This window comes from Giraffa tippelskirchi, chromosome 11 (genome assembly GCF_054371585.1).
Source record: "Giraffa tippelskirchi isolate mGirTip1 chromosome 11, T2T-mGirTip1v1.2.pri, whole genome shotgun sequence".
NCBI classification, from domain to species: domain Eukaryota; kingdom Metazoa; phylum Chordata; class Mammalia; order Artiodactyla; family Giraffidae; genus Giraffa; species Giraffa tippelskirchi.
The window spans coordinates 38,468,011-38,490,365 of record NC_137285.1 but is presented as its reverse complement, the minus strand read 5'-3'; the positions used below and the strand labels follow the sequence as shown (position 1 = coordinate 38,490,365).

The following is a 22,355-nucleotide window of genomic DNA, read 5'->3' as shown; positions in this document are numbered from 1 at the left end:
TTTCAACCCCTGGGGGTCAAAATAATCTGTCAGATTTCTCAAAACAGAGGTTTTGGGAAAGATTTCAGAGTCACGTTGCACCCTATAGTATATTAGTGATGATGAATGGGTGAACCATGTATGAAGCAGCAGCAATGGAGTGATAGTATTTTCTTTCACATGGAAACTTTTGGGCAGCCATGAATATATAAAAGAATGACATTACACTGTATACATTTCAAATACTTCTTACAGTATATAATTTGAAGCTATCTGGAGTTCAAGCAATCATCCCCTTTTATATGTTTTAAAAATGTTTTGTAACGTTAAGACCTATGATACACAAAACTTCATAGATATATATTTTCTTAATTTGAAGGAATGCAATGAGAAAGAAAAATACTTGATCATAGAGAAATGCAAGACAAATGTAACTATATTTCAATTAATAGTTCATTAAACATTGTAAGGGCTTCCCTGGTGGCTCAAACAGTAAAGAATCTGCCTGCAATGCAGGAGACATAGATTCAATCCCTGAGTCAGGAAGATCCGTTGGAGAAGGGAATGACAACCCACTCCAATATTCTTGCCTGCAGAATCCCATGGACCAAGGTGCCTGGTGGGCTACCAACCATAGGGTTGCAAAGAGTTGTACATGACCTAAGTGACTGAGCACGCATGCACACACTGTAAATCAATAGCAGCTGTTCACAATGACCTTTGTAATCTAGAAGGATAGAGTTCCAGTGGAACTTGGAATCACAGAATTGGAGGATATCTTTGCCTTTGACTCCATTCAATATTGTGAGACCTCCCAGCATTCTAATATTCTACACATACCTGAAAATTTCACACAGGGTTGTGTGTGGTGCTAGCCATTCTTATTTTTCACACTCCCTGATGTCTGTTGATACAAAGCTTAAAATGCCAATGATAATATCTAAGCAGTGCCAATAATGCAGCTATTGACCCTGCAATGGTACCAGACTGACACACCCTATTCAGCCACTAATAGTGCATATTACAGCCCTAAGTTGCTACAGTAGTTTTAATATACAATTCTGTGTCAAAATTACCCTACTATATCTTCACCAGTCTTTCCAAGACTTCTGTCTCATGCTTCTAGTACTTTATAAATATTTTAATACAATTTTGGTTCTATTGCCCACTTTTCTGAAAACCTCAGGCTGGAGGTTATGGTGCATGCAGAGTTTGAGGTCAATCTGAATGATCAACAACACTGACCTTCCTATTAGTATGACCTACCTGTGGTCATAGCCTGTTCACTTGGCAAGGGCTCTTCCAGTTGAGGCTTCTGTGTCCCTTTTTACTCATTCTCACCTGTCTTGTTCTGTAGACATTTTATGCAGACGCAACCCTTCCTCACTCATCATTGCAAACATATTCATTTCAGTTGCTCAGTCGTGTCTGACTCTTTGTGACCTCATGAACCGCAGCACACCAGGCCTCCCTGTCCATCACCAACTCCCGGAGTCCAACCAAACCCATGTCCATCGAGTTGATGATGCCATCCAGCCATCTCATCCTCTGTCGTCCCCTTCTCCTCCTCCCTCAATCTTTCCCAGCAGCAGGGTCTTTTCAAATGAGTCAGCTCTTCACATCAGGTGGCCAAAGTATTGGAGTTTCAGTTTCAACATCAGTCCTTCCAATGAACACCCAGGACTGATCTCCTAATTCTTTGGCACTTACCTTTCTTTATAGTCCAACTCTCACATCCATACATGAGTACTGGGAAAACCATAGCCTTGACTAGACGGACCTTTGTTGACAAAGTAATGTCTCTGCTTTTTAATATGCTGTCTAGGTTGGTCATAACTTTCCTTCCAAGGAGTAAGCATCTTTTAATTTCATGGCTGCAATCACCATCTGCAGTGATTTTGGAGCACAGAAAAATAAAGTCAGCCACTATTTCCACATCTCTCTGCCATGAAGTGATGGGACTAGATGCCATGATCTTAGTTTTAAGCTTTAAGCCAACTTTTTCACTCTCCTCTTTTATCAAGAGGCTCTTTATTTCTTCTTCACTTTCTGCCATAAGGGTGGTGTCATCTGCATCTCTGAGGTTATTGACATTTCTCCCAGCAATCTTGATTCCAGCTTGTGTTTCTTCCAGCTGAGCGTTTCTCTTAATGTACTCTGCATATAAGTTAAATAAGCAGGGTGACAATATACAGCCTTGACGTGCTCCTTTTCCTATTTGGAACCAGTCTGTTGTTCCATGTCCAGTTCTAACTGTTGCTTCCTGACCTGCATACAGGTTTCTCAAGAGGCAGGTCAGGTGGTCTGGTATTCCCACCTCTTTCAGAATTTTCCACAGTTTATTATGATCCACACAGTCAAAGGGTTTGGCATAGTCAATGAAGCAGAAATAGATGTTTTTTCTGGAACTCTCTTGCTTTTTCGATGATCCAGCAGATGTTAGCAATTTGATCTCTGGTTCTTCTGCCTTTTCTAAATTAAGCTTGAACAAATGGAAGTTCACGGTTCACCTACTGCTGAAGCCTGGCTTGGAGAATTTGGGGCATTACTTTGCTGGCGTGTGAGATGAGTGCAATTGTGCGGTAGTTTGAGCATTCTTTGCCATTGTCTTTCTTTGGGATTGGAATGAAAACTGACCTTTTCCAGTCCTGTGGCCACTGCTGAGTTTTCCAAATTTGCTGGCATGTTGAGTGCAGCACTTTCACAGCATCATCTTTCAGGATTTGAAATAGCTCAACTGGAATTCCATCACCTCCACTAGCTTTGTTCATAGTGATGCTTCCTAAGGTTCACTTGACTTCACATTCCAGGATGTCTGGCTCTAGGTGAGTGTGAGTGATCACACCTTCATGATTATCTGGGTTGTGAAGATCCTTTTTGTACAGTTCTTCTGTGTATTCTTGCCACCTCTTTTTAATATCTTCTGCTTCTGTTAGGTCCATACCATTTCTGTCCTTTATCGAGCCCATCTTTGCATGAAATGTTCCCTTGGTACCTCTAATTTTCTTGAAGAGATCTCTAGTCTTTCCCATTCTGTTGTTTTCCTCTGTTTCTTTGCATTGATCTCTGAGGAAGGCTTTCTTATCTCTCCTTGCTATTTTTGGAACTCTGCATTCAAATGGATATATCTTTCCTTTTCTCCTCTCTTCTTTTCACAGCTATCTGTAAGGCCTCCTCAGACAGCCATTTTGCTTTTTTGCATTTCTTTTTCTTGAGGATGGTCTTGCTCCCTGTCACGAACCTCAGTCCATAGTTAGAGAAACACTATTCCACTGTCACCATGAATAAAATATTACCATAGTACTGAGCAGCTGACATTCTATGAGTGAAAAGAAATACCTGACTGCTTTGGGCTGACACATCATTTTTTCCTGCCTTTGGAGTGGACCCATACCATTAGCTCTGCTGTATCTCCACCTTGCAGATTGTAAATCTTAGAATTTAGCCTCCACTGTGAAGGGGGAAATGGTTCACATTCTTTTGAACCATTTATAATAAATTTTTAAAATAAATACATCTTCTTTTTCTCTTTTTCTCTTTCCTTCTCTATTCTCACTACTCTTTACTCTATTTTCCTTCCGCCCCTGCTACTCTCTGTCTCTCTCTATGAAGTGAGGTGAAGTGGCTCAGTCATGTCCAACTCTTTGCGACGCCATGGACTGTAGCCTACAAGGCTCCACTGTCCATGGAATTTTCCAGGCAAGAGTACTGGGGTGGGTTGCTGTTTCCTTCTCCAGGTGATCTTCCCAGACCAGTGATCAAACCCAGGTTTCCTACATTGCAGGCAGATGCTTTACCATCTGAGCCATATATGTATATATAATATACTGGTTCTGTTATTATTTCTCTGGAGGACCCAGACTAATAAAATATGTAATTATTATAGAGTCTAAATAAATATAATAAGTATATAATTATAATAGGCTTCCCAGATGGCGCTAAATGTAAAACACCCACTTGCCAGTTCAGGACAAGTAAGAGGCAAGGATTCGATCCCTGGGTTGGTAAGATCCCCTGGAGGAAGGCATGGCAACCCACTCCAGTATTCTTGCCTGGAGAATTCCATGGACAGAGGAGCCTAGAGGGCTATATAGCCCATAGGGTCGCAAAGAGTTGGACACAACCGAAGCGACTTAGCATGCATAAAAGGCCTAAATGCTATAAAGGAGAGTTCTATGTTGATGGGTACAAATAATATATGAGATACAATATGAGGATAAATTTAGGAAGTACCTAGGCAAAGGAGAGTAAGAGAGGATTTTGGACACAGAATGACATATACAAATGGCCTGCAATGTGAAAGAGGGTAGTATGTTCCACAAAGGGAAGGAGAGTTATTTCTCTGAAAGGCAGAGAGCAAGGAGGGAATGGTTAACAAGATGACTCTCTAAAGTTAGAGGGTAGCCTCTGTGTGCCTCAGTCATCATTTTGAGTGTGTCCATCTCTAGGACAATGAGACAACTCAGAAGTGTCTTAAAGGGGAGTAATATGATCAGATTTGCATTGTGAAGCAATCACTAAGTGAAGTTTGAACCGATAAAATAGATTTAGTGTCATAGAAGTTATAGTGTTGTTACCTTGATCTGTTTTGGTGCAGGCAGTCCATAGTTTTTAGATGGACTGGGTACAGCACAATTACAGAAACATATCTGGTTGCTGCTACTGGGAGGGGGAAGCCGAGAAGGGTACACAAGTGTGCCTTATAACAGTGCCCATAACGAGCCTTACTGCTCTTGTGTGGTTTATTAGGAATCATTTAAATGTTTATTCTCTCTGTTTAGGTAGACTTAACATAGATGTTTTATCATCACACAAGTCAGCTATATCTTTCAATGCTGGTAAGTACTGAGGCCTAGAGATAAAACTTAACCCTGTGTTTATTTATGAATATCAAAAAGAAACAGCATATATCTGAGGTATACAAAGTGCATAGACTATTTCAAAATGTACAATAAACTTTAAGAGTTTAAAATGAGACCTTGTATTTGATGTCAGAACTCCCAACATTCCAGTCTAACTCTCTGGATTGTTTTCTCTGTGTTACTCAAAATATCTTTGGAATTATTTAATGTAGGTCACATTTTTCTTCTAGAAAATCACTGTGGCAAACTGTTGGAGACATGTCCAACCATTCAAATAGCAGACTGAATTCAAAAATTATCTGATAGGTGTACTCATAGTGATAAATCCGCCCCATTCATATGTTCTTTCCAGCATGGTTTAACAGATTTGGAATTCATTCTAAAACATATTCTACATATTTATATTTCTGCCAATGTAAATTAAAAAAAAAAACTTACTTTTTTTTGGACAAAAAATTCACCTTGTAGAAGTCAGATTCTGTATTTGGCATGGAACATGCTGCAACTTCATTATAGGTCTGGAGGATATGCAGGTTGGTAGGTAAAGATCATGAATAAAATTTTCATCTTCTTGAAAGATAAATGATTGAAGCTGGCATTCTATGCTCTTCATTCAAAGCAGAAATAGATTCATTAGATAGGGGAAATGTTGCTTCTCCTAGCAAGGGAACAACAGCAGCAGTAAGGGAATGTACATGTTCAGACTTAGCCAAACCCACGATAATTTTTCTACTCTAATATGCAGATTCCCACTCTTTTCCAATCAAATTCCCAGATGTAGCACCAGAAACTGCTGAGACCATGATGTTAACTTGTTAACTTACTTCTTAATACTGTAAACCATTGAATCAAACTCAGTCTCTGGCTTTCATCAACGCAGGGTGACAATTCTACCAATGTCAAAGAAGTTTACGGTGCTCTGACTATACCTTGAATGAATATGTTAAAATCCTCAGCTTGTCAACTTGAAGCTCACCACTGCAGTCAGAAGTGTAGCCTAGAGTATCTGTGGGCTAAAAGCATAAACCATAACAAAATGTACATTTTAGAATATATGAATTATAAAATAATATTCCTCACCTCCTGTAAGTACAGCAAAGCCCTCAGATTAAGGCCCCACCCTTATGACATCATTTAACTTTAATGACTTCCTTAAAGCTCAACCGTCAGAAAACTAAGATCATGACATCTGGTCCCATCACTTCATGGCAAATAGATGTGGAAACTGTGGCAGACTTTATTTTTTGGGCTACAAAATCACTGCAGAAAGTGACTGCAGCCATGAAATTAAAAGACACTTACTTCTTGGAAGAAAAGCTATGACCAACCTAGACAGCATATTAAAAAACAGAGACATTACTTTGCCAACAAAGGTCCGTATAGTCAAGGCTATGGTTTTTCCAGTAGGCATGTATGGATGTGAGAGTTGGACTATAAAGAAAGCTGAGCACTAAAGAATTAATGCCTTTGAACTGTGATATTGGAGAAGACTCTTGAGAGTCCCTTGGTCTGCTAGGAGATCCAACCAGTCCATCCTAAAGGAAACCAGTCCTGAATATTCATTGCAAGGACTGATGCTGAAGCAGAAACTCCAATACTTTGGCCACCTGATGCGAAGAACTGACCCATTGGAAAAGACCCTGATGCTTGGAAAGATTGAAGGCGGGAGGAGAAGGGGACGACAGAGGATAAGATGGTTGGATGGCATCACAGACTCAATGGACATGAGTTTGAGTAAACTCCGGGAGTTGGTGATGGACAGGGAGGCCTGGCATGCTGCAGTCCATGGGGTCGCACAGCGTTGGACATGACTGAGTGACTGAACTGAACTGAAAGGTCTTATCTTCATATACAATCACATTGGAGGTCAGGGCTTTAGCATATGAATCTGCGAGGTGGGGGGAGAAGGGAACATAGTTCAGTCTGTATCATTTGATTTGTTGAAAAATTAAATTAGATCATTCATACAAAGTATTTGAACCTAGTAATCAATCATTCACTGTACCATCAGATACAACTGCTGTCGTTTGAGTACAGAGCACCATCTGACCAGGACAGCCAGATCTCCTGCTGGACACCCACTAGTAGGGTAGTTTACTGAGTACAAACTAGGTAAGAAAGACACAGTGCTGACATGTGGTATTAGACAGAGATTAAAGGGTTCAGCACAGTGATTCAGTGGCAGAAGCATGACTTAATTACAAGACTGGACTGTCTCATGCACAAGCTTGGTGCTGTGGACAGAGAGACTGGAAGATGTAGTCCCTTCCACAAAGTTATTATTTATTAGGAAGAGGAGCTGTTTGCTAGCTGTTTGCTGTTACTAAAGTCAATGCATATAATCACTTCTTGCAGCACTTTGAAAAGGCTCAAAGAAATACTCATCTGCCCATAAATGCACTGATCCGATAGTAGAAAGTGAATGGGAACTAAAGAGCCTCCTCTTGGGGGTGAAAGAGAACAGTGAAAAAGCTAGCTTGAAACACACCATTAAAAAAAACTAAGATCATGTCATCCAATCCCAATGCTTCATGGCAATTAGAAGGGGGAAAAAGTGGAAGCAGTGACAGATTTTCTTTTCCTGGGCACCAAAATCACTGTGGACAGTGACTGCAGCCATGAAATTAAAAGATGCTGGCTCCTTGGAAGGAAAACTATGAGAAACCTAGACAGCATATTGGAAAGCAAGGACATCACTTTGCTGACAAAGGCCTATATAGTCAAAGTTAATGGTTTTTCCAAGAGTCATGTACCAATGTGAGAGTCAGACCATAAGAAGGCTGAGCACTGAAGGATCGATGTTTTTGAACTGTGGTGCTGGAGAAGACTCTTGAGAAGAATGCCTTGGAATGCAAGGAGATGAAACTGGTTAATCCTAATGGAAATTAACCCTGAATATTCATCAGAAGGACTGATGCTGAAAAGCTCCAAAACTTTGGCCACCTGATGCAAAAAGCTGACTCATTGGAAAAGACCCTGATGCTGGGAAAGACTGAAGGCAATTGAGGAGGGGGTAGCAGAGGATGATATGGTTAGATAGTGTCATCAACTCAATAAACACGAATTTGAGCAAACTTTGGCAAACAGTGAAAGAGAGGGGAGCCATGTATACTGTAGTCGATGGGGTTACAAAGAGTCAGACATGACTTAGTGACTGAATAACAACAACATACTGAGCTGAAAATGAATATATAAATTGAGACAAAAGGAGTAAGGGCATTGTATCAGTTGGCTATATCTTGCTACTGCATAACAAGTAATTCACTCCAAAATTCAGTGGATTAAAACAGTAATCATTTATTCTTGCTCACAGGTCTGCAAGATATTGGCTCAGCTAGGCTAGTTTCAGCTAAGTGGCTCTGCCTGAAGCTGTACACCCAGTTGCAGTTGGCTCCATGCTAAAGTTCCCAGTGCATTCTTCTAGGCCCTATGTAGAGGAGTAGTAGATGCCTGGGGAAAGCTTTTCTCAGAGAGATGGGAGCAGTGATACCTTTTAAGTCCCAAGTGCAGAACTGGCACCGGGTAACTGCCACCCACATCCCATTGGCCAAAGCAAGTCCTAGCCAGTGGAAAACTCTCTTTTGTGGAAAGGGTTGCAAAGTTATATGGTAAAGGGAATAATTCCATCTATCAAAGGCATTTTTTTATTTTGATGGGGAGTGGCTGACACAGCAGAAGTAGAGTGGGTAGAGAATCTGTAAAATATCACTAACTTCCAAAAGGTTTGCAGGGGAGAATTTCCTATGAACAAAACACCCCATTTCTTCATTTTCCAGCAAGATAATGAAAGACAAACCCTCCCACTCTGCTGTCCTTTTCAATTTTTTAAAAAGTATACAAAATTGTAGGATGACAGAACATTAGGCAAGCCTGACTAAAAAGAGATTCCCCTAGTCTCAACTTTCAACCACCTATAAAAAGTAGTATTTAGAAAATACCTGTGAAAAATTGTGTTCTGCATTTGGATCTCAGAGTACCACTGGATGGTTTATTTATACCTATGTAATCTACAGACATACAGACACTAGCCTAACTGGTTGACAAATAGGAACAAGCATGCTTATAAAATAGAAAAAAGGAAACACTATAGAAAATAAACAATTGGAGACAAAGGAGACAAGAATATATAATGGAGAAAAGATAAACTCTTGAGTAAGTGGTGTTGGGAAAACTGGACAGCTATATTTAAAGACTAAAATGAGAACATTTTTCTAATACCATATACAAAAGTATGCTTAAATAGGTTAAAGACCTAAGTATAAGACTGGAAGCCATAAAACACTTAGAAGAAAACACAGGTGGAATACTCTACTCTGATAAAAACAGTGGCAATATATTTTGGATTTGCTCCCTAAGGCAAAGAAAAGATAAGCAAAAATAGAGGGGACCTACTTTAAAGCCTTTGCATAGCAAAGGAAAGCATCAACAAAACAAAAAGACAACCTACCACATGGGAGAAGATATTTGCAAATGATATGACCAATAAGGGGTTAATATTCAAAATGTATAAATAGCTCATGCAACTCAAACTCAATATCCAAAAGAAACAAAAAACAAGCAACCTGATTTAAAAATGAACAGAAAAACTGAACAGACCTTTTTTCCAAAGAACACTAACAGATGGCTTGTAGGCACACGAAAAGATGCTCAACATCACTAATTATTAGAGAAATGCAAATTAAAACAACCATAACATATCACCTTACACCTGTCAGAATGACTATCATCAAAAAGACCACAAAATGGGAAAAAATATTTACAAACCATGTATCTGATATGGGACTAGTAATGAGTTAAAATGCAATAAAGGACAAATAGCCCAATATAGAAATGAGTAAAAGACTTGAATATACATTTTTTGAAGAAAGTATACAAACAGCAAAGAGGCACATGAAAAGATTCTCAGTGTCATTTGTTATCATGGAAATGTCAGTCAAAACCCCAGAGACACCATTTCACACCCACCACAATGGCTGTAATCAAAATGACAGATGAGAGCAAGTATCAATAAGCAGACATTAAAACCCTCATAGACTGCTAGGAGGAATGTAAAATGATACAGCTACTTTGTAAAAACAGTTTGGCAGTTCCTCAAAATATTAAACATAGTTACTAGACAAACGAGAAATTCTATTCCTTGGTTATCTATCTATACGAGAGAAATAATAGATACACAAAAACTCATAAACAAAGGTTCATAGCAGCATTATTCATGATAAAGGGCCAAGATGTAGAAACAACCCAAATGCCCATTAGCTGTGAGATGGATAAATAAAATGTGGTACATCCATACAATGAAATATCACTAAGCCATAAACAGAAATAAGTACTGATATGTGCTACAACATGATGAATTTTTAAAACATTATGAATGAGTCATAAGACACCATATATTGTACAGTTCTTCTTATAGTAAATGTCCAGAAGAGGGACAAATCTAGATGTTTTATTTCAACAAAAACATAGTTCATCACTTAAAAATTGCATAGTGAAGTTTGTCAACAACAGTCTGTATGCTGAAGTCATACCAATGTGTGAAGTTAAAAAGTCCTTTGAAGACAGGGACTTCATATTGGTTTCTCTTAAACCATGTTTGCAATTATACGCAATTTAGAGAGATAGAAAATCTAGAGAGATAGAAAGTAGCTTGGTCTTTGCCTAGGACTGAGGGTGGAAGAGTGGAAGAGAGCAAGATTTACTGCTAATAGTACAGGGTTTCTTTTATTGGAGAGACCGAAATATTCTAAAATTACATGGTTGCATCCCACTGTAAATACACTAAAACATTGAATTGTATACTTTAACTAGATGAATTATATAGTTAATGAATTATATCTAAAAAGCAAAAATAACACAAATAACAAATGTTGGCGAAGATATGGAGAAAAAGAACCCTCATACACTGTGTGAATGTAAATTGGTGCAGCAACTATGGATAACAGTATGGAGACCCCTGAAAAATACTAAAAAATATAACTACCATATGATGCAGCTATTCCACCCGTGGGTATATATCTGAAGAATCTTAAGAAAACAAAAACATTAATTTGAAAAGATATATGCATGCCTATGTTCATTGCAGCATTATTTACAATTGCCAAGATATAGCAGCAATGTATTCATTGTATTTTATGAATGTTTACTTTTAATATTCTTCCCTTTCCCCCCTTAGGCCCATGTTGCCAAGTTTATTGCTGAATATGATTTCCTCCATCTATATAAATTCCCATTTCACGTATCTACGATTTTGTTATTCTTTCTTTCTTCCTCTCCTGTGCTCTGAATGCTTCCACTTCTTTTTCCAGACCACTACTTTAACTTCCTCACCGGTATTTCAAGTCAATATATAACTCATCAGTGAAATTATACTCATTTGTAATTTTCATTAGTTAGTAATAAATATGAGAATATATTTAGATTAAACAACACACTTTATACAGAGATAACACAAATATAATAAATTGCGTATAATTGCAAACATGGTTTAAGAGAAACCAATATGAAGTCCCTGTCTTCAAAGGACTTTTTAACTTCACACATTGGTATGACTTCAGCATACAGACTGTTGTTGACAAACTTCACTATGCAATTTTTAAGTGATGAACTATGTTTTTGTTGAAATAAAACATAGAATAACACTTGCGTGTAAGATTACCTCATCATAGGACTTTCCTGGTGGTTCCAGTGGTCTGAAACCTGCTTGCCAATGCAGGAACACAGGTTGAATCACTGGTCTGGGAAGATCCCACATGTCGTGGAGCAACTAAACCTGAGTACTGCAACTACTGAGCCCATGCTCTAAAGCCTGTGCTCTGTGACGAGAGAAGGCACTGCAATTAGAAGCCAGCACAGGGCAACGGAACAGTAACCCCTGCTTGCCTCAACTAGAGAAAGCCCCTGTGCATCAACAAAGATCCAGCGCAGCCATAAACAAGTAAATGCCACTGACCATAAATTGAATATGCTCAAATATATTAAAAAAAAAAAAAGCTTACCTTGTCAGTGCATGCCACTTGTCCAAGTATAATGATCCTAAGTAAGAAAATAAAAAAAATTCAGTTAAAATATAAAATCTTACTTTTCTCCATTTTGGTCTCCTACTTTTTATAGTTCTAATATATTCATTACCTTGTTATTAAAATTGTAGGAAAGCAGATGCTTTCTTTAAATAAAGCTTAATTAATATAATTCTATTATTCTCTATTCATTTTCTATATTGGTATGAAGAGTATGGAATATAAGAGGAGCAAGAGAGTGCTGGTCAGAGTGAGGTGCATACCACAATTGAAGAGAAAGGTCAACTTTCCATTGTTAATCAGATGAATCTTCTATTTTCTCTTTCCTGTGCCCATCTACCACTATACAAAATATAACTGTACATTAAAATGTGTAATCACACTAAGTTATAAACTGACCAAGAATAATTAATTTCATATTCATTCCACTGTACATACATGTATGTATACTTTCTAAGAGAATGAATGTTCATAAATCCGTATAAACTTGGTGTTTATCAGGTATCAAATGCTTATAAAATATTTCATAAGTGAATCCAAGCAAATAAAATATGCTATAATATTCCTTCTTCATATATATGATTGATTCTAATTATTCATGGATTCTGTATTTAAGGGTTTGCTTACTCACCAAAATTTATTTTTAATCCCCATCAGTACTTGTGGGTTTTATTGGATCATTTGCAGACATGCAGAACAGTTAAAATTTTGAGCCATCTGATGTGCACATTCCAACTGAGGTCAAACAAGGTGACACTCTGCCTTGTTATTTCAGCTCTTCTATTTAAACAAGTGTTCTTCTTATCTACTTAGCACATTTTTATCTTTTGCTTTTGTATGCTTTTGTCAATGATTTCACTGTTTAAATGGCCCCCAAGCATAGTGATGAACTGTTGTCTATTGTTTGTTAGCACAAGAAGTCAGTGATGTGTCCTTATGTAGAAGATACATGTTAGATAAACTTCATCCAGGCTTGATTTATACTGCTTTGGACCATTAAGTTTAACGTTAATGAATTAAAAATAGGGTACATCCAGAGAAAGAAAAAGCAAATTTGTATATCTGCCTCTGAGGCCACTCCAGGAATGCTAAGTAACATCTGTAACGTGGGATGAAGCTATGGAAATAATGAAAAAGAAGCCAAATTTGTGGATTCATGAGATGATGACTAATAATAAAAGTGCAGTTGACAGACTGTTGTGAAGTTGAAAGCCAGAGAAATTTATAGTCACTTTACGCTGGGTCATGAAAATGTTAAAACTTCTTGGTTAGTGTTGGCTGACTTGCACATTTCAAAAGGTGATACAGCTTGAAAAATGTTAAACATCCAAACGAGGCTGGTTCTCACATCAGGAGGCTGTGGAAGCAATTTTTAAAAATACCTACTAAGTGTTATACATGTAATGAGTTAAGAGCAGATTTTCACTGCTGATAAGATTGGCTTGTTTATAAAAAATCTGTTAAACAATTCTATGTAACACACATGGCCCCCAGAGCCTCTGACTTTACATTATTTCAGTACCATTAATCACTTATAAAAAATATATACTAAATAATATGCCTTTGAACAGAAACACACATAGAATAAGGTTATCACTTGATCAGCTGGCAAAAATGTTATAGTCAAATGGAACCTAACACTATAATTCCTTTAGGAGCAATGGTTCTGTATTTGCTTATGCAGAACCAATTTTATAGAACATAACTCCTGTGAATAATGTAAAAGGGGTTTATTCTTTTCAATAGCACCTAATAGTCCACTTTGTGAATGTAGCATAAACACTGCTAAAGGCTGAATATTTGTGCCCCCTTAAAATTATGTTGAAACATAATCCCCAATGTGATCATATTTTGAAATGGAGTTTTGGGGAGGTAATTAGGGCATAAGTCTATAATCCCCATCAATGAGATCAGTGCCCTTATAAAATAGATCCCAGAGTCCCCCCACCCACCCCACCCCTTCATCCATAACAGAACACAGAAGACAGTTGCCTATGAACCAAGAAGCTGGTACTTATTAACACTGAATCTGCTGCCACCTTGATGCTGGTCTTCACAGCCTTCAGCATTGTGAGAAATATCTTCTATTTATGAGTCACCCACACACAGTTGATGATATTTTGTTATAGCACCTTGAACAGACTAAGACAATAATTGGTAATGCAAAGTGGGGTGCTGATGCAACAGATACCACAAATGTCGAAGTGGCCTTGGAACTGGGTAACAGGTAGAGGCTGGAAGAGTTGTGAAATGTAAGCTAGAAATAAGGATGATTCTGGAGAGAGATGAGAAAGAAAAGAGGAAAGCTAGAGAGAAAGCCTCATCTTAGAGAATACCTAAGTCATCATGAACAAAATGTTGATAGAAATACAGATGGTAAGGATCTTTCTGCTGAGGCCTCAGAAGGAAATCAGAAACATGTTATCAGAAACTGGAGAAAAGCTGGTCTCTGTTATAAAATAGGAAAAAAGTTGACTGATTTTTGTTCATGTACTAGCGTTTTGTAGAAGTTAGACCTTGTAAGCAATGAAATTGGATACTTACCTGAGGAGCACTCTAAGCAAAGTGTTAAAGCTGTTGCTTGGTTCCTCCTAACTGCTTATTATAAAATGCTAGACAGGAGGAATGATTTGAAGATGGAATTACTGAGCTAAAAGAAAGCAAAACTTACAGTTTTGGAAAATTCTTAGCTCATCCATACGGCAATAAATTGAGAAAGGGTGTTCAGAAGAGAATACTCAGGGTGTGGCCAAGTGACTTTTTGATAAGGAGATTAGTGTGGATATAAACCATGGATCTTAATAGCCATCTTGTCAGGAGATAGGAACTGTTCTTCAAGACAAGAATGACCACCTGAAAGCGACTCAGAGGTCATCAGGGCCACCACTCCCACCACATTCCCAGGGGAAAAAACTACTCCAATGAATGAGGCCACCTCTCTAGTACCGGTGGGCCAGGATGTCCTGCCTAGGTCTCTCATGCCTGTGACCCCATCAGACTGCTGCAGCACAATTTACAGCCAGTGCAGTGGAGCCATGACATGAGAGGGACCGTGGCAAAGAGTCACAGTGTGGGCAGCAACCCTCCAAATTATAGGGAGACTTTGACAACCCAGTGGGTACAGAAGACAGAGCATCAAGCCAAAGAGGATTATTACCAAATGTTAGAGGCCTACTGGAATTTGCCCAATTAGGTTTTGAAGTTACTTTGGACCAGTCACTCTTTTCTCCCTTCTTATTTCTCCCTTTCGAGAATGGAATGGCAATATCTATCCTGTGGCAGTCCTACCACTGAATTTTAGAAAGCATATAAGTTGTTTGGTTTTACAGGTTCACAGCTGGAGAGGATTTTGCCTCAGGATAAATCGTACCTCAGATCTTATGCATACATGATTTAGATGACATTTAGATGAGACTTTGTAAGCTGAGTGCCGAAGAATTGATGCTTTTGAACTGTGGTGTTGGAGAAGACTCTTGAGAGTCCCTTGGACTGCAAGTATATCCAAACAGTCTATCCTAAAGGAAATCAGTCCTGACTATTCATTGGAAGGACTGATACTGAAGCTGAAACTCCAATACTTTGGCCACCTGATGTGGAGAGGTGACTCATTGGAAAAGACCCTGATGCTGGGAAAGATTGAAAGTGGGAGAAGGGGACAAGAGGGGATGAGATGGTTGAATGACATCACCGACTCAATGGTCATGAGTTTGAGTAAACTCTGGGAGTTGGTGATGGACAGGGAGGTCTGGCGTGCTGGAGTCCATGGGGTCACAAAGAGTCAGACGTGACTAAGCCACTGAACTGAACTGTGCACATTGGGCTTTTAAAATTGATGCTGGAGCAAGTTAAGAATTTGGGGAATGTTGGGATGGAATGAACATAGTTTGCATTTGAGAAGGGCATGGATCTGGTGTGTGTGGGGGAAGGGCTAGAATGCTATAGGCTGAATATCTGAGTCTTTTCAAAACTCATATGTTGAATCTTTATCCCCATTGTGGCAGTAATACAATATGGGGCTTTGGGGAGGTAATTAGATCATTAAGGTGGAGCCCTCATGAATAGAATTAGTGCCCTCTTAGAAGAGGCCCAAGGCAGTCCCCTTGCTCCTTCTTCAAAGAGAAGAAAGGCATCTATAAGCCAGGAAGAAAGTTCTTGCCAGACACAGAATTTGCTGGTGCCTTGATCTCAGTTTTCTCAGCATCTAGATCTGTTGAGGGGGAAAAAAAAAAATTACCTTGTTTACACATCACAGTGCAAACAGTATTCTAATATAGTAGCCCAAATGATCCAAGACAAAGCTGATAAAAATCTTCCCACTATACATCCAGCACTGTGATCACACTTACTGCTTCATGATAATCTTCTCTGGGATGTCTTGAGCCCTATCCTGATTTGTTCTCATTTGCCCCCTAAAAAACTGTTTTGGTCTTGTCCATTTTTATTTGTGATGAGGGAGTGTAACTAAATCCTGTTTGCTAATTTTGGTACTCTCTCTATATGCTCCACTTTTCAACAGCCTTGTCTAATATTGGGAATGGGAATAATGTAGGCTAAAATACCTATAAACTAAAATACATCAGAGATATTTGTTACTTCTGTTATATCACATATTTCGTATCTGAGAATGGATCAGCCACCTATTACTCACAGACTAAAGGCAGCTCACTATCTGCTTTTATAAATAAAATTTTAATAGAACAAAACCATACCATTTACTTATGTATATTTATGGTTGGTTTTATACTACAATGGCTATATTGTACAGTTATAACTGAATTCATGTTGCCCTCAAAACATAAAATATTTACTATCTAAAATGTTACAGAAAACCTTTGCTCATTTTTGATAAGACTGCATCAAAAAAGATGACATTTCACCTTCCTCATTTAGGTACGTACCTATTCATTTCTTAAATATATTAAGTATTATTATTATTAGCAAGTAGTAGTAGTAACATCTTCAATCCTAAGGTGTATTTTAAAAATTATGTTATAAAAACATTTCAAGTATTACGTTACCTAATTTTCAATTTTCCTGTAGGTAGATAGAGTGAATATAAAATAGTATTAAAGTTTCAGTATCAAATCTCATTTTATTTTCCTAATTTAATTAATTTTATAGCCTTAAATTAATCCTTAGCATTTTTTGTTTTCTCTACCTTGGTAGCACAGTAACTTTGAACATGGAATATGACCCATGTGAGCCTGAGTAAAATAAAATATCATCAACTGATTGGTGCTATTGTAAGTCTGAGGAAAATTATTGGTACATGACAGAATGTCATCAATGACTGCCATCATTATCATCACTCTCTACATAGAGCTTCAGCTCTGAAGAAATATTTGTGAATTTAACTTTGAAGTATTCCACTTAAATAAGTCAACTAACTCTCCATTTCTACCAATGACACCCAAATTTAATGGCTTAAAATAATAAGCATTTATTATCTCACATTTTCTGTGGGTTGAGTTGAGAATTTCGTCATTATTGCAGTCAAGGTGTTAGTCAGGGTTGCACTATCTGAAGGCTTGACCGTGGCCAGAGAATTCTTTTCCAAGTTTACACTCACAGTGGTCTATAGAAGGCCTCAGTTCTTGGCTATCTGCTGGTTAGAGGCCTGAGTTACTCACCATGTGGGCCTTTTCTCAGGACTTCTTGGGATCTCATACCATGGTAGCTGACTTCCCTTAGAGCAAGTGATCTGACAGAGATCAAAGGGGAAGCAAATGTGTCTTGTATGAAAGAGTTTTATAAGTCACACACTGCATTTTAACAACATTCTATTCACAATAAGGCAGGCACTGAGTCCAGCTCACACTCAACAGAATAGCACTGGGCTTCAAAGGAAAATAAAAGCAAGTATATAGACAGCTCTGTATTCTGGTATAAGTGTTTCTGTTCATCTTAGCCATAAATACAGAAAGGAGTATTCACCTGTTGAAGGAAGGACTACCAAAGAGTATGTGGATAACAGTTGACACTTGAACACCTCCAGGAGTTAGGGGCATCAACCCTTGGTACAGTTAAAAAAACCGATATAACTGAGAGTCGGCCCTCCTACACATAGTTCTCTGTCCACAGCTCTTCAGCTGAGGATCCAACCAACCATGGATTGTGGAGTACTTCACTAGTTACTGCTGAAGATTCCACATATAAGTGGATCTGTGCAGTTCAAGCCCATGTTGTTCAAGGATCAACTGTATATTAAAATTGCCTTACTCAATTTGCCTTAATTTCCTCATCTGTAAAATGAATATAATCAATGATAGAATGGAGATTATTGTTTTGGGATTACCAACATCTAAATCATATAGATAAGAACCCCCCACATGTTAGCAATCTAAAAATATGAGCTAATGTTAGAAATTTGGTTTAGTTTTTTATTTTTATAGAACAATGAGGACACTATTATTCTCACTTTATGCTTATTTCATTACATCATTATCTGAAGTTTAGAATTTATTTTCATTCTTTGGCAGAAAATTTGCCTGTGAGGTTCAATTATTGGTATTATGAAGGAAAAGCTTGCTTTCTTTTGTTTCCCCCATGTAAGAATTGATGTAACTTTTCAGTTATCAAAATGCTGCTCAATTTGCTTTTCTGTCAGGACTACCATATGTTTTCTTACGTTGTCCATGGTATAAATAGGCCACTTAGCAAAACAATACTCATAGTCACCTTTCTGTATTTATAACTAAGATGAACACAAACACTTATACAGGAATACAGAGCTGCCTATATATTTCATTTTCCTTTGAAGACAGAATATGACATTTAAAAAAATAAATGTTTAAATTAAGATATAATTGACATATAACATTAATATTAGTTTCAAGTATAGAACATAATGATTTAATATTTTTATATAGTGTGAAAGAATCACGATAAATCTTATATAATTCACATTCCTCTGTTGCTAAGTTATTTTGTTACTTGTTTTTCATTTTCTTAAATTTTACTCTATCTGCTTAGATTCAGAGTATCACAAATTACAATGTTTGTAGTGTAGTCTCATCCTATGAAATGTTAAATGATAATTATGTCATCAGATATAATGCCTCTTTGGGACACACACATACACACACACACTCTTATACACAAGCCAGGCAAGTCAAATTGCCTAGTTCTCTGCTTCTTTGGTAGGCATAAGAGCAGTTGAATATATAAACATTTATTAATAAAATATATTTTGGGGGAGATACTATATTCACTCTTTTCATAATATTTGCTTGTTTTATTTGGTTTGGGGACAAAGGTCCAAATGTTAGAATAAAATAACATCTATATCAAGTATGACTTGGTAGGTAGAAAAGATTTTCACTGCAATTGAAAAAAGCTGAAAAGCGATCACAGTTTATGATTTGTAGAAGTTTTCAGCCTTAACCTCATTCTCTCTGGGGAAATTTCTCTTACTCTTTTAGACTGGGCAAAAGTTTCCTTGTATTTCATCTCACAGCAGTCTGTTTTTTTTTCCTTATCAAAGCAATTATCACACATTGTATTGAAGTTTGTATTGTCTGAATTCAGTAAAGGCTCCAACTGATGTGCTGGCAAGATACAGTGGATTCTCTGCACACTACTGTATCTTCAGTGATTTTGCACATATTTGTGACAAAATAAGACTTTTGGAAGAAATTTTGAATAAAAGAGAGTTTTAAAGTTAGGATGAGGTTTATAATATGCCTAGCAAGGATTTGATCTCCCTAGAACTTCCTTCATTCCAACCACAACTTGAACACTGAAAATATTTGGTAGACTCAGACAAGAAGTCTGGAAGAATTAAAATTCATGAAAATATAATTATTTTATAATGGAATTTGCAATTATTACCATAAGTAAATCCCTGTCTGTTGAGGCTGTAAGTGGGAAGCTGAATATCAAGCTCTACTGCAACTATCATCACTATCAGCAACAGTATTATAAATACATGCAACAGAGACACAGCTTATTACACTCTTTCTTATATCCGTAACTATCTATAGGATTATAATCAGTTTATAAGGAGTTTAAATGGAGAATAAGAAATATGCAAAATGATTTAACTGCCCAGAATCTTCCAAAGGGTAGGCACTAATAAAGTTTAATAACTATAGATGGTATTTAACAGCTACTGTATTTCAGGCACTATATTTGGCATTTTATGAATGTTACCTTATGTAACCCACACAACCAAGCTATAATGTACTAGAGATATTACACTGAAATTAAATTTGGGTTCAGATCATGAGTTTACCATTTATACATACCTGTATATCATGAGCAAGTTAGATACTGTGTATAAGTATCAGGTTTCTCATCTGTCAAAACAGAGAAAACAGTTGTTTTCTTAAATTTACTTATATGTTAATAATAATTTTTATTACATTTGTATATATACAGAGCTAACAAGCAGCATATTATCAGTCTACATCTCCATAAATTGTATATGCACCAGTTTTTTTTCTCTTTTTTAATCTATTTATTGAGATGAAAGTGACATATGATTATCTTATTTTCAGCTATGCAACATAATGATTTGATATTTGTATATATTGCAAAATGATCACAATAAGTCTAGTAAACATCCATCACCATACATAATTATGATACATGCTAGATTTACACATTTTTTATATCTTCCATTTCACTTAAAAACATCCATGGTAGTTTACTCACCATGAAATAGACCAGACATTTTTGTTTCAATAGCATATCTGTGCTATTCCTCAATCTTGGGAAATCTTCCCCAATGTGTATACTTATGTGTTTGCCTGTGTGTGTGTATGTGTTCTTTGTGTTCATAAAAACATATCAAACCACTTGGTAGCACTTTCTGTTATTTTTCTTTTTTAAGGTACAGTGGAAGATTATAAATGGTTTGTAAACACTTGCCACTCCTTAGGTGACCCAATAAATAACTACTGTGAAGACTTTAATAGATATGCTGTGGTCGCCTGGAGTAGTTCAAATTCTAACTCTCAATTCAGACCTTTTTTTAGAGAATACATATACAACTTGCCATAAATAAAATGCAAGTCATTATGGTTCTCACAGAAATCAGTTTAAGTTTTCCCACTGAAGCCAATTTAGTTTAGTTATCATATTTTTCTCTTTTTACTTCCAACATATGATTATCTATGGAACTGAATACATCTTCTAAGAGAATTATATATCATCCACAGTGCTCAAAATACCCATACTGCTCAAAATTTAAATAACTTAAGCATAAAATGCAGGGTATGAATTTGTCAGATTAGATAATATTCATGAAGTAATTCAGTTGCCAAAACAATTTGCAAGCATTTAACTTTTTAAAGTTGTCAATTATGTCCCATAATTTTGAATTTTGAAACTGCAAGAATTCTAAAGATTGCAATTAATATTCTCAAAAAAACTGGCATATGATTTATTTCCCTCTACCTATAAAATGTAATAAACTTATTGACCATAATATTTCTCATAGTTGATGAGGAATCTTTGTGGATGAGACCAAATGCCATATGCATTTAATGTACTTCATATAGTTCTCTAAATACCTTCTATAAATTATATTCTAAAATTAAACAGGACATGACAGAATATTCCAAATAATCTACTTAAACTGATCAAAAAGTATTATGAAATTCAAAGTTGGTTTAAAATTGAATCATTGGACAAACTCTCTTGATAATAAGAACTTACCTATCTATAGTAATCGACTTAGTAATTCAAACATTCAGTCATTATCTCTAATTTACCTACAAAATTCCATCATCAAAAGCTATTAACTAACTTCAGTTGATTCAAGAAACAATGTGAGTTGGGTTTATAATAAAGTTATACAACTCAATAGATTTTCTGTGACTAGAATGAGCTCCAATATCTTATTAGACTTGTAAATGTAAATTTTAAATGGAAACATTCTTTTGAATATGAGAGCAGTTTATAGCCTTATCCTGGCACAAAGTGACATAATAAACTGCTAGAATTTAATTTAAAGCAAAGTTTAAAGGCTGTTGTGGTTTGCCAAGATTATCCTTCATAAAAATTTCTTGAATGTTTATTTGTCAACAACTTATGTGATTATCCTAAATTGACATGAAATCAAAAGTGAGCCCAACATTCTAAAATACTTTTGGAAAGCAAGAAACTTTTTTTCTGGTTATATTTTAATGGCCAAGCCAATAAAGTAAAGGAATCTAAGCTAAATAAGGAGAATGGGGGTGGGTAATGAAGAGTCAGCTTTTTCAGTGAAAACTTACTATTCACAAATTTAATTAGACATTTTATTTCTAGGATTTCAAAAACTCTGTGAGAGTCAACTAGAGGTGCTTCTTTGCTCTCAAGATTTTATCACAGATATTACTTTCACATTGAGGAAATTGTTACAGACTGATATTTATTTATGCTGTGGGGATCAATACAGATTGAATTAGAAAAACTTAAACTCATGAATGTCCTTCTCATGTTTAAGAAATCACTGCTGTTTTTAAGAGTTCTGTATTGAATGATAAGGACAAATTGAAATTAACACAATGGA

General features: G+C 36.7%; 1 long non-coding RNA gene across 1 annotated transcript in view; it reads right to left on the bottom strand.

Annotated features, from left to right (window-relative positions):
* LOC145525367 (uncharacterized) overlaps window positions 1-22,355 on the bottom strand; it is a 93,773-nt gene that overhangs the window by 26,073 nt on the left and 45,345 nt on the right. Inside the window, exons 5-9 of the long non-coding RNA XR_014068142.1 lie at window positions 20,104-20,154; window positions 17,488-17,558; window positions 11,837-11,873; window positions 5,771-5,854; window positions 5,280-5,499 (exon numbers count right to left, since the gene is read on the bottom strand). This is a non-coding gene — a long non-coding RNA (uncharacterized LOC145525367). The remainder of the gene's footprint in view (window positions 1-5,279; window positions 5,500-5,770; window positions 5,855-11,836; window positions 11,874-17,487; window positions 17,559-20,103; window positions 20,155-22,355) is intronic.